General features: G+C 45.8%; 1 protein-coding gene across 1 annotated transcript in view; it reads left to right on the top strand.

Annotated features, from left to right (window-relative positions):
• Positions 1–8,129: 8,129 nt before the first annotated feature.
• Positions 8,130–11,609, top strand: part of LOC118311133 (hippocalcin-like protein 1) — a 40,548-nt gene continuing 37,068 nt past the window's right edge. Inside the window, exon 1 of the mRNA XM_035634703.2 lies at positions 8,130–8,687. The gene's annotated coding sequence lies outside the window, so the exon portion shown is untranslated. The remainder of the gene's footprint in view (positions 8,688–11,609) is intronic.

Genomic DNA, 11,609 nt, shown 5'->3' with positions numbered 1-11,609 from the left:
GCTGTTCGGACTCTCTAAATGTTGAGGAAAGGAGCTTCAATGCTTCCTTAAGATGCCCCGCAATTCATTGCGGCAGCGACCTTTAATGTGTCGCCCCATGCATTAAGTTAAACGATTAAATCTGAAGTAGAAGAAGAGGAGTATGAATATGACCGAGAAGGGACACTAGTCATCATGTAAGTTACCGCTGCCTATGAAGCATTTACATCTGATGCCACACGGTGGTCATGTGGAGAAATATGAGGAGCGTGAGCAAACATTCTCAATGTGACCACCTTTTTCCTTTCAGTTTTGTAGACTATATTAATGCTTTTATTTCAATTCCAACCGTGGTAATGAATAGATATTTTTCACAGTGTTGTCTGATGAGCCCTCCTTTACACCTTTCCTTGACCTCATGACGTTTTCTATTGAGGCCAAGGAATAGTAGATAGGAAAAGACAACAGGAAGGACAATCCGAATCCACCCATGGAGTTGGAGATGCTCCATTTTTCCATTTATTTTATATTTTAGTTTTCATCGTTTCCTCAACGTCAGCATGGACACCCAGGGCTCCAAATTTCCACCCACAACCACATCGATCCACAGCTGATGTATTTCTGTTACATGCTGTTACATTAGCATATCACACTGCAAACCCGAAACAAGAATGACGCCAGCTGGACAGCTAGCTGAGGGTTTTGTGCAGCTTATTTTATTAATACGGCAGGTACATGAATTGGTCCTTTGACGTGAATCGTGACATGAGCTGAGACAGCAGTGAATCATTTCTTACCACATCGCAGAGAAACATTGAACTTTTGCTCAACATCTGATCGCGACAATATTCTGTGGACCTTGATGGTGATTTGTTGTTTGTCCTGTATTGACCTGGAAGTCAAGCTGGATCAGAGATTGATGCAAATTAGATTTGGTTTCTGCTACAATGTATTGCACTATTCATTTGCAAATCGGATCATTTGAGAAAATGTTCTGCATGGACGCATTCAGTAAATTAGTCTGAGTTGATGGTGTTTTGTGACACATTTGTTCCAGTCGAGCACATTGAGGCCATATCTGACATATCTGATTTAGGGTTTGGAGTTCAGGTCAGGGGATAGGGTAATAACACTAAAGGTGCAAAGAAAAACATACAAAGGGGTTGGGGTCAAGGTGTGTGTGTTTGTATGTTGGCCAAGATAAGACAATAAAAAAACATACAAATACACAAAGGGTTTCCTTCCAGCTGAAAAATGGAAATTTGTGCAGTGTCGACGCACACAAAGTATCTAACTATAAATGGAGGAATCTAGGGTTTCTGTCTGTCAATTTTCCTGACTGTGAAGGTTAAAAAAAAAATGCAGAAATACACAATGAAGACAAGAGAGCTTCCTTTCATTGCTTAGTCTTTTGAGCATATGGATCCGAAGGCACAGTTTACAAATCTTAGCCATCTGTCTGTTTGGTAGCGTTTTTTAGTAATCGCAGCAGGTTTCTCTGTTTTGGTTGTGTTGCATATTTTGTCTGTTTTCTTTTTATAAGTCGCAGCCGAGGTCTCGGGGCCGCCGTAGAAAAAATTTGTTTACCCAACTGGCAGACAATCCTGCTGGAAAACCCCAGACCTGGTCACCCATGGGCCGAGCTCCCCTGCAGCGCTAGTATCTCCGCCCGTAGAGGCAGGTGAGGTTCCGTGCAGCGCCGCTGACCATTGTGTTTCCCTGAAAAGACAAATATCCAGTTACACGTTCAGCTCTATTCATCGATCTTTCCACGTGTTATGGAGGGTGGGTCCAATGGTGCGCTGGAAACTGCTCTGACAGGTACCAAGTTCTCTTCTGTTGTGTTTTTCTATATCTGTAAGGGGACGAAAAAGGCATGAGCTCAAATTCCATGAAGTAGAACTGGGTCCCTGAAAGCACCATAGCTGTGTTTGGCGTGCGACGGTGGTTTATTGACGACTGCAGCAGTGCACTAGGAGGTGGGAAACAGACCCCAGGCACTTGAAAAGCTTGAAAAGTTTACTCCGAAAGTGATGCCCGCAGGACTGAACATGTACGAGCTGTTAAAACCCGATGGTAATTCACAGGAGAAGAAAATACCAGGGCTTTGACAATATGCAGAACTCCCCTCGGAGCTAACCTGCAGCTATAGGTCCTGTTTCGATGTGTTGTGGGATTTAAACACGTCTTCAGATTCACTCCTCTGATATGAAAAAAAACTAAAACATTCCATGGATAATTTAGCAGATTGTTTGAATTGGCACGGTGGGCGGTGTTTAACTCATATTGTGTTTGGAGGCACATTGGATTTGTGTGGGCAAAAACTCACCTTCAGAGCAAAATAACTGTTAATTTCAAGCTTGTGGTATTTTTTATGGTATTAATTATGTTTGTTGTGTTTTGCCTTTGTTTTTGCTTTTGGCTGTGATAAAGTCTTTCATAGATAAAACCTCATAACTCCTGCATATTGCTACTCTTCTAGTGCCAGCAATGATTCTCCCATGGCTCTTGACTACCCACTTGTTTTGTAGTTTTTAAATCCAGAAATTAGTCATTTATACAACTTTTCTTTGTTTTCACTATTTGAAAAAAACTCTAAAAACCCTTTTCCACATTCTTTGAACACGCACACTGGCACAGGACAAGTAATTCAACTTGCTTGCATACAAATTCAAAAGGATGACGTGATCGGATGCAAACTTTGCAACTAGTAATTGTTACAATGAAACATTTGTGAATCTGCTTGATAAATATATCTTAGTACTATAAGGTAAATGGTGCGCTGGGTGTTTGGAGCAAGTAAACACAAAAGAAGCCATTCCGTCAGGAAACGTGTGCTGAGAATCATCATTCAATGGTAATAATTGGAGCAAAAGCATTAAAAAGTTAATGAAACGGATCAATTCCAGCAGAGGCATTGCGACGTTGTAGGCTAAGCAGGCAATTGCCTTAGGCCCTGAACTGAAAATGGCTGATTATGTTACTGATTCCAGTGACATAAATTTTGTGAGAACCCCCTTAAATTCTATGATCGGCTATGAGAAATAGAAAACCCCCTGACAAGGCCGCCACCACCAGCCTCCTGCCAAAATCTTCGTAATTGTTAAAAAAAAAAATGTTTCAGAAAAATGGGTCGGTTGTCAATTCAAGGCAACGCCGATTGAACAACAGCCAGTTCGTTCGTCAGTAATAATAACAATAATAATACACTAGCTTCTGTCTGAACTGTTAATGCACCAACTGCAGATATTATAGCTTACCGCTTTCAAATTTTGCACACAGATTTGTACACTGTACAAAATGTTGAATCGGTTCGATGTAGGGGCCCCGGGTCCCTTTAGCCTGGGGTCCCCAAAGTCCCTCTAAACTCCACTGAATGTCAGGCTACCACCAGAGCGCACATTGCATTTAAGAAAGGACAAATGTGGTGAGCAAAAATCACAAAGAATTCAAGTAGGTTTCATAAGAAAGTGTTTTCTGAAAGTTAAACAACGTTTCGAATGTGTCGTTTTATGACGGGAGCTATTAGAAGTACTGTTGGGGTTGTTCCCTGTGGTTTGAAAACATTAAAGACTATTGGTGGAAATCTGTCGAATCGACCTGTTCCTCGACTGAATAAGATCACATTTCACAAACATTAAAAACAAACGGGCTTTGGCACCTTCAGTGTATTTCACTTTTTCTTTGGACCTCATTACTCAGATCATCGGGATAATTTGCTTCAAACTAAACTTGACCTGGCACTGGCCGAGGTCTCTCCCTCCGGTCATTTCCAGCCGCTTGACCTCATGTGATGACCTGCTGGGTGGTTTTAATAAATTACTCTTTGTGCCAGGGCCAAAGTCAAACTTTGGAAGGTCGGATCCCGAGAGAAACATCAGTAGAACACGCTAAGGAAACGAGGATACGGGAGGGACCGTGGACCCTTTTTCAAATCTATGGACTGTTTTTTTGTTGTTGTACATACCCTTAGTATGTAGACCCACACTTCAGCAACAAATAAATAAATGAATAAATAAATGAATAAAACCTGGAGCAATCGTGAGCCAATTAAGGATTGACCATCTTTTTCTATCTTTTGCCTAACCAAGCTCTTTTGTTGATCCCAAATTCCTGACTCCTGAACGTCACCTAAAGCAAAACAGCCTCAGTGTCGCCGAGTCCGTCTAAAAATATGAAACTAACACGGACTCTGTGTCTCCTTGATAAACAAAATGACGTACTAAAATCACTGTAACTGGTAGATGTGACTGAGGATGTCGAATCTTCACATTGGTGTCGGCTGACCTTGAGCGAGTAATATTACAGAGTGAAAGCAACCTTCACACACACACACACACACACACACACACACACACACACACACACACACACACACACACACACACACACACACACACACACACACACACACACACACACACACACACACACACACACACACACACACACACACACACACACACACACTGTATATTGCAGTTTTTTTCTAATGTTTTCTCCCAATCTAAAATACTTAAATGAATCTTAGCCCCATCGGATATTTTCAATTCATGTCAAATAATGTTTTCAGAACTTTTACTAATATCCAGTGTTTGTATGTATTTTCTAATGAGGGGAGATGTAGTTCTCTCAGCAGAGCCCTCGCTGCTGCTCGAATTCATTGAGTGTTCCCTGCAGACGTCTGTCACATCACTTCTTTCTCTGTCTCCTTCTTCTTTTCTTTTTTTCATTTTCACACTTGTAGTCCTCAGCCACAACTGACACACGCTCAAGTGGCATCACTTTAGGCAATTTATCAGACCTCCCCGAGACCTGTAAACAGACTCTGAAGTGTGCTGATGAATTCAACCTTTGCCTATACCCTGTTCTGAATTTGAAAATGAAAAAGTAGACTGACAGTCTGAAAGTCTTCTTTGGTCCTCAAAGGTCCATGTATCCCTGAGCGAGTTGGACACTTTTACATCGCAGAGGGGAAAAAAACACCTGTCTGTCCCCTGGCGGTGAAGGACACTGAGAGCGACATCAATAAATGATGAAATAAGCTGATTGTGGCGTCTGTCATTTCGGAGTGCAAGTCTTTTTTTTCTGAAGCGGCTCCCGATGCTTTATCCTACTCTACTTCAACAAAGGTCAAACAGGTCTAACGACGCTCTCCTTCAGGGGGACTGAGCTCGGAGCGCAGCGAGGAAAGTCTTTCTAGAATAGTGAAATGAAGGTCAGTTTTCTGGGCCGCCGTTTCCCACAGTGACCATGTCGCCTGGGGAGGAGGAGGAGGAGGAGGAGGAGGAGGAGGAGGATGATGCAACGCAACGCGACCGCTGCACGGTTATGCAAGACCAGAGAAAGTGCAACAACAGCATGGAACCCTGGCTCAGAGGAGAGAAAGTGCCGACAGTATACAAAAAAAACAACGGAGAGAGAGAAAGAGAGAGGAGAGGGAATGAGAGGAGGAGGAGGAGGAGGAGGAGGTAATTCAATCACATCAGCGTCCTCATTCACAGGACAGAAGAGAGCCAGAGTTATGAACAACTAATGAAATAAACAAAAGCTGAGTCAGATATTTTGTCCCCGTCTCACCCTCGTCGAAAAACAACAGGACAGGTGAGGCGAGGAGAGGTGTGGAGGTGTGGGCGGACAAAACACCGAGAGAGAGAGAGAGCGCAGAAGGTCGTGAGCGAAAGACAAGAGGGGAAAAACTCCCCCTTTGCTACTTCCCATCCGTTTGAGCTGAGGAGCGCATGCATGATATCACGCACGCGCGCACACAAACACGCACACACACACGCACGCACGCACGCACGCACGCACACACACACACACACACACACACACACACACCCTGTGATGAGCAGTTAACGGAGAGCAGAGAGAACCCAATCCACAGAAATGTAATAATATCAGATAATCCTGCAATTTTCCCTTGTTTTTCACCTTGTGTTTTGTTTTTTGAATTCTCACTGATTATATAGTGTAAGTGCTAATAAACTATGGCAACATGTAGTTAATGTTTGTCTGTAAAAGGCGCACATCATCTCCTGCCCAACCTGTGCAGCTCTAACTCTCAGTGACAGATTTTAATAGATTTTAATTTGACTTGCAATGTATCCACTTCGAGTTTGGTTATGCACCGAAACACCAAAGCAAATTAATTGTATACGTGAAAACCTCCATGGCAACAAACACGGTTCTGATTCCGATTATGGCTGATGAAAAGACAACTGCAACTCCTCGCCTTTTAGTTAGTTAGGTTTTGTTACTTAAAGTCAGGGGAAAAAAAAACCTGCAGCCGAAACTGCATGTGAACGCAACAGTGCCACGTTAGGTCGATTTGGCAAAAACGTGATAACGCTCAGTGAACCATTTACCCGCCCAGCGGGCGTCAAGCAGCGTAATGGTTGATTTAGGAGTTGTGTTGTTCGGCCACCTGGTGAAAACAGGTCTACTCGGATCTCCACTCACTCTTCTGTCTCTGCCTTTGGCTTCCACCAGTTCCTGAAGAGAATACCCAGCACTTTATCTGCAACTACAGCCGAGAGATGCTGCAAATTTTTTTTTAAATTTGGGCCACGATGTTGTTGATAATTCCAGAGGTGGGAGTGACGAGTTCCATGTGCTCCTGTTAACACAGCTGCCATGTTGCGCGAAACACTGACCATGCAGGAATACTGCTAAAATACTAATGGTAAAACCTTCAGCTATGTCTTCTTGTGTACTTTTATCAAAGGTTTTTATATTTATAGTTAACATTTTTTAAACTTTGCCGTTTCAAGCGCTTGCGTGTTAGGTATGTGTCGTTCTTGGTTTTCCTGCTCAAGTGCTGCTGGTTATACGAAGGCCAGCTGTCCCTTCAATGAACAGCCAAACTTAGTCCGGAGAGACAACAGACCATGAGTCATCCTCCAACCTTTGGAGGGAAAAAAATATAATAAAAAATAAAAAAAACTTTCCCACAGCTCTGTCTCTTTCGAGTTCTGTGAGGTGTGAAAATGTATGTCTGATGTCTGGCTCAGATGGCAAACCTCTGTGTGTTTGTGTGTGTGTGTGTCTGTGAGGGAGAGAGGCTGGTACTTGGTCTGTCCAATCGACACTGATAACCACAGGCTACCCAGTGAGTATGTCAGTTCTGAAGCGGATGTGTGTGTGTCTGTGTTTGTGTGTGCGTGTGTGTGTGTGTGTGTGTGTGTGTGTGTGTGTGTCTGCGTGTGTGTGTGTGTGTGTGTGCGCGTGTGTGTGTTCGCAGGGGTTGCCCTATCAAAGTAAAGAGCAGTGGATGGAACGCTAGGATGACATTAACAGGGGGCAGAAAAACATTTTTCTCCGATTTCTCAGATGAGTACATGAAATCCTATTTCCACCACCTTTCTGTGGATGCATTAAGGAGAACATTAAGAGATAGTACCCAATTAATTCCCCTAGATCCAATTTTAGTCACTTTAGGATTTTGATGATGCTCTAAAACATCTGCTCCTTTCCCATAATAATTGCATGCATAGTAGAAAGACGTCCTGGGGGGGCGAGTGTGTCATGAGGCCACTGGAAGCTGCAATACCAAGTGTGGTCTTCTCCAGTGGTTGTGAGTGGGAAAAGGTCACATTAATTAGCATTTCCTTGGCAGAGAATCTGGACATGCTGTTAAACGCTGTGCCACGTTTGGATTGAAACCTGACTAGCGACTTTTCCTGTTCAATTTTGTCACATTACAAAACACAGGCTGCTCCTATGTCTAATAACAATACAATACTAAAGACGGCAACGGTGGAGGAAACTAGTTCAAGGATATATTATGATGCTGCATCACAGCATTATCAAAAGCATGTAGTGATTACAAATGCATGGTTTTAACACAAGCGCAGTACATTTATTTTACTGGACATTATGTTTTATTTATTTATTTATTTATTTTTACAGTGCAGATTAGGTTTGTTTGTGACCCCCTGTGCTGTCCAAAAATGTGGCGCTGCGAATTACATTGTTACACAAACGGCGTGGTGCGCAATCAGTCTATGTTGTGTGACACACACACGCGCGCACACGCGCACGCGCGCACACAGGGAGAGAGAGGGAGGGAGAGAGAGAGAGAGAGAGAGAGAGAGAGAGAGAGAGAGGACAGGGAGAAACAGAGCGGGGAGGGGGAGGGCTGTGCGCAACGTCGGTGCCAATAGGCGCAGCGCTATCTAATTAAACCCCTACCACGTAGTCCCGGCGACACCATCCCCCCATTTAAATCCACTCCACCAGCGCCGCTCTCCCACCAACACACCGTCCTCCGCCACTGTTCCGTCCCGTCCACGATCCGGACCCTGGAGGAAAACAAGCGCACGCACGCCGCAGCCGCCGCCGCAGCAGAAGGAGCCACGACCCGGTCCGCGCCGCAGCACCGTCACTGCTGCCTCTCGCTTGCGCACTAACATGGTTTGCAGGGCTCGCCTGCTGTAGCCAAGGGGGCACCGAGTCAGTCAGTCACTCAGCCAGTTCTTCGGTGTGTGTGTGTGTGTGCGTGTGTAAGTGCGCGCGCGTGTGTGTGTGTGCAGATGTGAGCGCAATACGGAGCAGATACAGTAGGAACCAGGAGGAGACCTCGGACGCACGGTCCAGCAGCTCCCGAGAGCAGCATCCCCGCATCTCTCCCCGGCCGCACAACCGGAGCTGGGTCACCGCCCTCCCCCGCGTCCCCGGCTGCAGCGACACCACCTTGGCGCAATCGGGTAAGGACATGGAGGGGGGGGCACACATTTATATACACCGCAGATGTTTTAGCCTTCCTGAACGATACCGATGCTTTATGTAACGCGTACATCCCTGACAAGAGAGGCGACACGGGCCGGCTCCGGTGTACCCGCGGAGACGCGCGTCTCGTGGCGGGACCGAGAACGCGCGAGCTGCCGAAACGACCCCGTGCGCACATAGTGTCGTCGCGGTGACACGGCGCCGCTTTGTGCCTTTTGACGTCAGGACCACCGAGTGTCGTGATGATGATACCCGCAGAAAAATTGAAAGGCAGAAAAAGACAAAACGGCGAATGGGATGTCGGCGCTTACAGGCCCTGCCATTTTTTTTCTTGCTGTTTTTTTTTTTAATGAGTGATCTCAAAGCGCGAGGGTGGATGCAATGAACTCTAGGTTTCATCCACAAGGTGCATCCGGCTCTCACCTGGCCGAAAGATGGAGGAGGAGGAGGAAACAGGTGGGAAACGAGTGCCTCTTCTTATTTGCTGAACATTTCCCAAACTCCATCTTTTCCCAAACTCCATCTTCACAGTTTTCTGCCACAGTGCAATATTATGGACCCGATAGGTTGTTTCAGCAGTAGGCTCATGGAGATTTCAGTCAAATCCTTTTCCGTGCACATAACATCTTCTCCCTCTCCTGTTACCTTATGTTGCCATTGACCCACAGAATAGTCGCGTTACACGGTGTCCCTGCTCTGATAACAGCCTTGTTTATTACGATGGTCTCCTCCTGTGTGGGTCCACGACCGATTTACAGCGGCGATAGGGGGCTGGCGTAAATAAACCGAGAGGCGGGGGCTCGGTGGCCCCTCGGGGTGCACAACACGCCATCTCTAATTATCATCTGTCACTTTGTGTTTGGGACCTCTGCGCTTCTTTCTTTTTCTCTTTCTCAGAGATAGCAAGCGGTCTGAACGAGGCCCTGCCGCGCCACGTGCCCTCCGATGTGATGCGTTTGCCTCTACGTTTTTCCTTTCCATAATGCCACCCGGCTGTTGCGCTCCTTAGTTTAATCCGGTGTAATCCTTTCAGACCCATTCCGTATAGTTGTCAACTAGGGCGGCTAATGATGAAAAGAACGGCGAGGGAGCCGATGAGTGGGCCCTCATTGGGTCTGACCTCAGGTAAATGGCAATGTGGTGCACGGTGGAGGCAGCCTGGCCTAGCCAGACTAATATCCAAGTGCGTGTTAGTCAGGGACCTCTCGGTTCATTTTTTCTGATTTTACCAAGAGGCGTTACCAACGGACCCTTACCAAAATGCCTCCGAACGCAATCGGGTAGACGTACAACCAGTGAGAGCGACGGATCACGTTACGTTCTGTGGAGCGACGCCGGAATGTCAACAGACCAGAGCGGAGGGATCTGTGACGATGATTCCACAACGTCTGTGAACGAGTGTCGCCGTTTTTTTTGCGGGAGAAATTTGAAGATGTCAGGTATCTGATGCTCGCTCATCAGCGGCAGACTTGGTTGTTTACAAGAGCCGCCTCTCTCCGCGTCGCGGTATAAAACCTGGCCCGTTATCAGATAATCCGTTGTGATTGGGCTGGCGAGTTTTTGAAGGACGTTGAAGGTAATATACGTTGCAAAATGCAAGCGCTTCGTAGACTGGATTTGTGAACAAAAATCGGAACTTTAAAAAAAAATATTCATACACAGGAATCACAGAAAAGAACAAAACCCTTGAGAGGTCGTAGAAAACTCTGGGAAAATAATATATTCCCTAAAAAGAGTCGAGGCTAACCAGTACATTTAGGTGCACCCAAATCAAAATGTTTCCTGGATGCTGACATAATCGATCATTATGTGACGGACACCAGCACATGAAGGAGTGGGCGTGGCTCTCGGTTGGTCATCGGAGATTCAAACGTTCTAAGACTTCTGCTGCAGTGCGATCGAATCCAGCTCCATGCGATCTTGCAAAACATATACTTTCTTAAATGTATTATCAGCAGCTACGAGTGGAAATCAGCTTTGCTACGCTCTCACTGCAACAAATGTGGCAAAAGTCGAGGCGTGGATTCGTCACTCGTGAAGTTGCAGTGGCAGATGCGAGAGGTTGCTATGAGCGAGTTGTGGCTCTACCGAAAAATTGCCTCAAGCAAAAAGAAATCAAAGTATGAGTAAATGTGTTGAATGAATGTTTTTCACAAGTGCACACTTTAACGCACAAGATCTGATTTTTCTTCTGCAAGTTCTCACATTGTCACAAGTTCACAAATCCAGTCTACAAGCGCTTGCATATGGCAACATATTTTACCTTCGTACAGACAAAATGTGCTCCCAGAATTCGTCTGGGTCCCCGGGTTTAACGGTGGAGGCACAGCCCCCCCGAACAAATGGATCCGCATTTGAGGGATTGTGTCCCAAGGAAACCCGCTGGCATCCTGCTGGTGTTTCAGGCGGGTGGAGGCAATTTTTCAGCCTGCATGTGCTAATGCCAGTCTAGTGCTTACATAAGAAGATAAATGTGTACTTGGAGCACTACTCTCTCAGTCAGTCAGCCTCATAAACACACACGCCGGCACCACACACACACACACACACACACATACGCACAGAGTCATAACTTGTATCCACATCAGCGGAGCTTTTGACCCTCTGGCGTTAAGCACCTTGCGAACGATATGGTAGTCGAGGTGTGTATGTCAATGTGGCAGGTCATTTGCAGTGTGGAGAGGGAGAGAGAGCGGTAAATGGTTTCATTATCATCTCTGACTATATATAATATCGCCGACTATTTCATGCATCCTCCTCCGTGTGCAACACGTACATCTCATCCTTCTCCGTTCCAACGCAGGGGCCCTCGCCCTCTCGGCAACGATGCAGTGTTTTGCTCACATAGACGACCCTGCTCTCACAATGACGCTCCCGGAAACTCTTGACAAGATGCACCC

Source organism: Scophthalmus maximus, chromosome 5 (genome assembly GCF_022379125.1).
Source record: "Scophthalmus maximus strain ysfricsl-2021 chromosome 5, ASM2237912v1, whole genome shotgun sequence".
Taxonomy (NCBI): domain Eukaryota; kingdom Metazoa; phylum Chordata; class Actinopteri; order Pleuronectiformes; family Scophthalmidae; genus Scophthalmus; species Scophthalmus maximus.
Note: the sequence above shows the minus strand (reverse complement) of the source record. Positions and strands in the feature narration are given on the sequence as shown.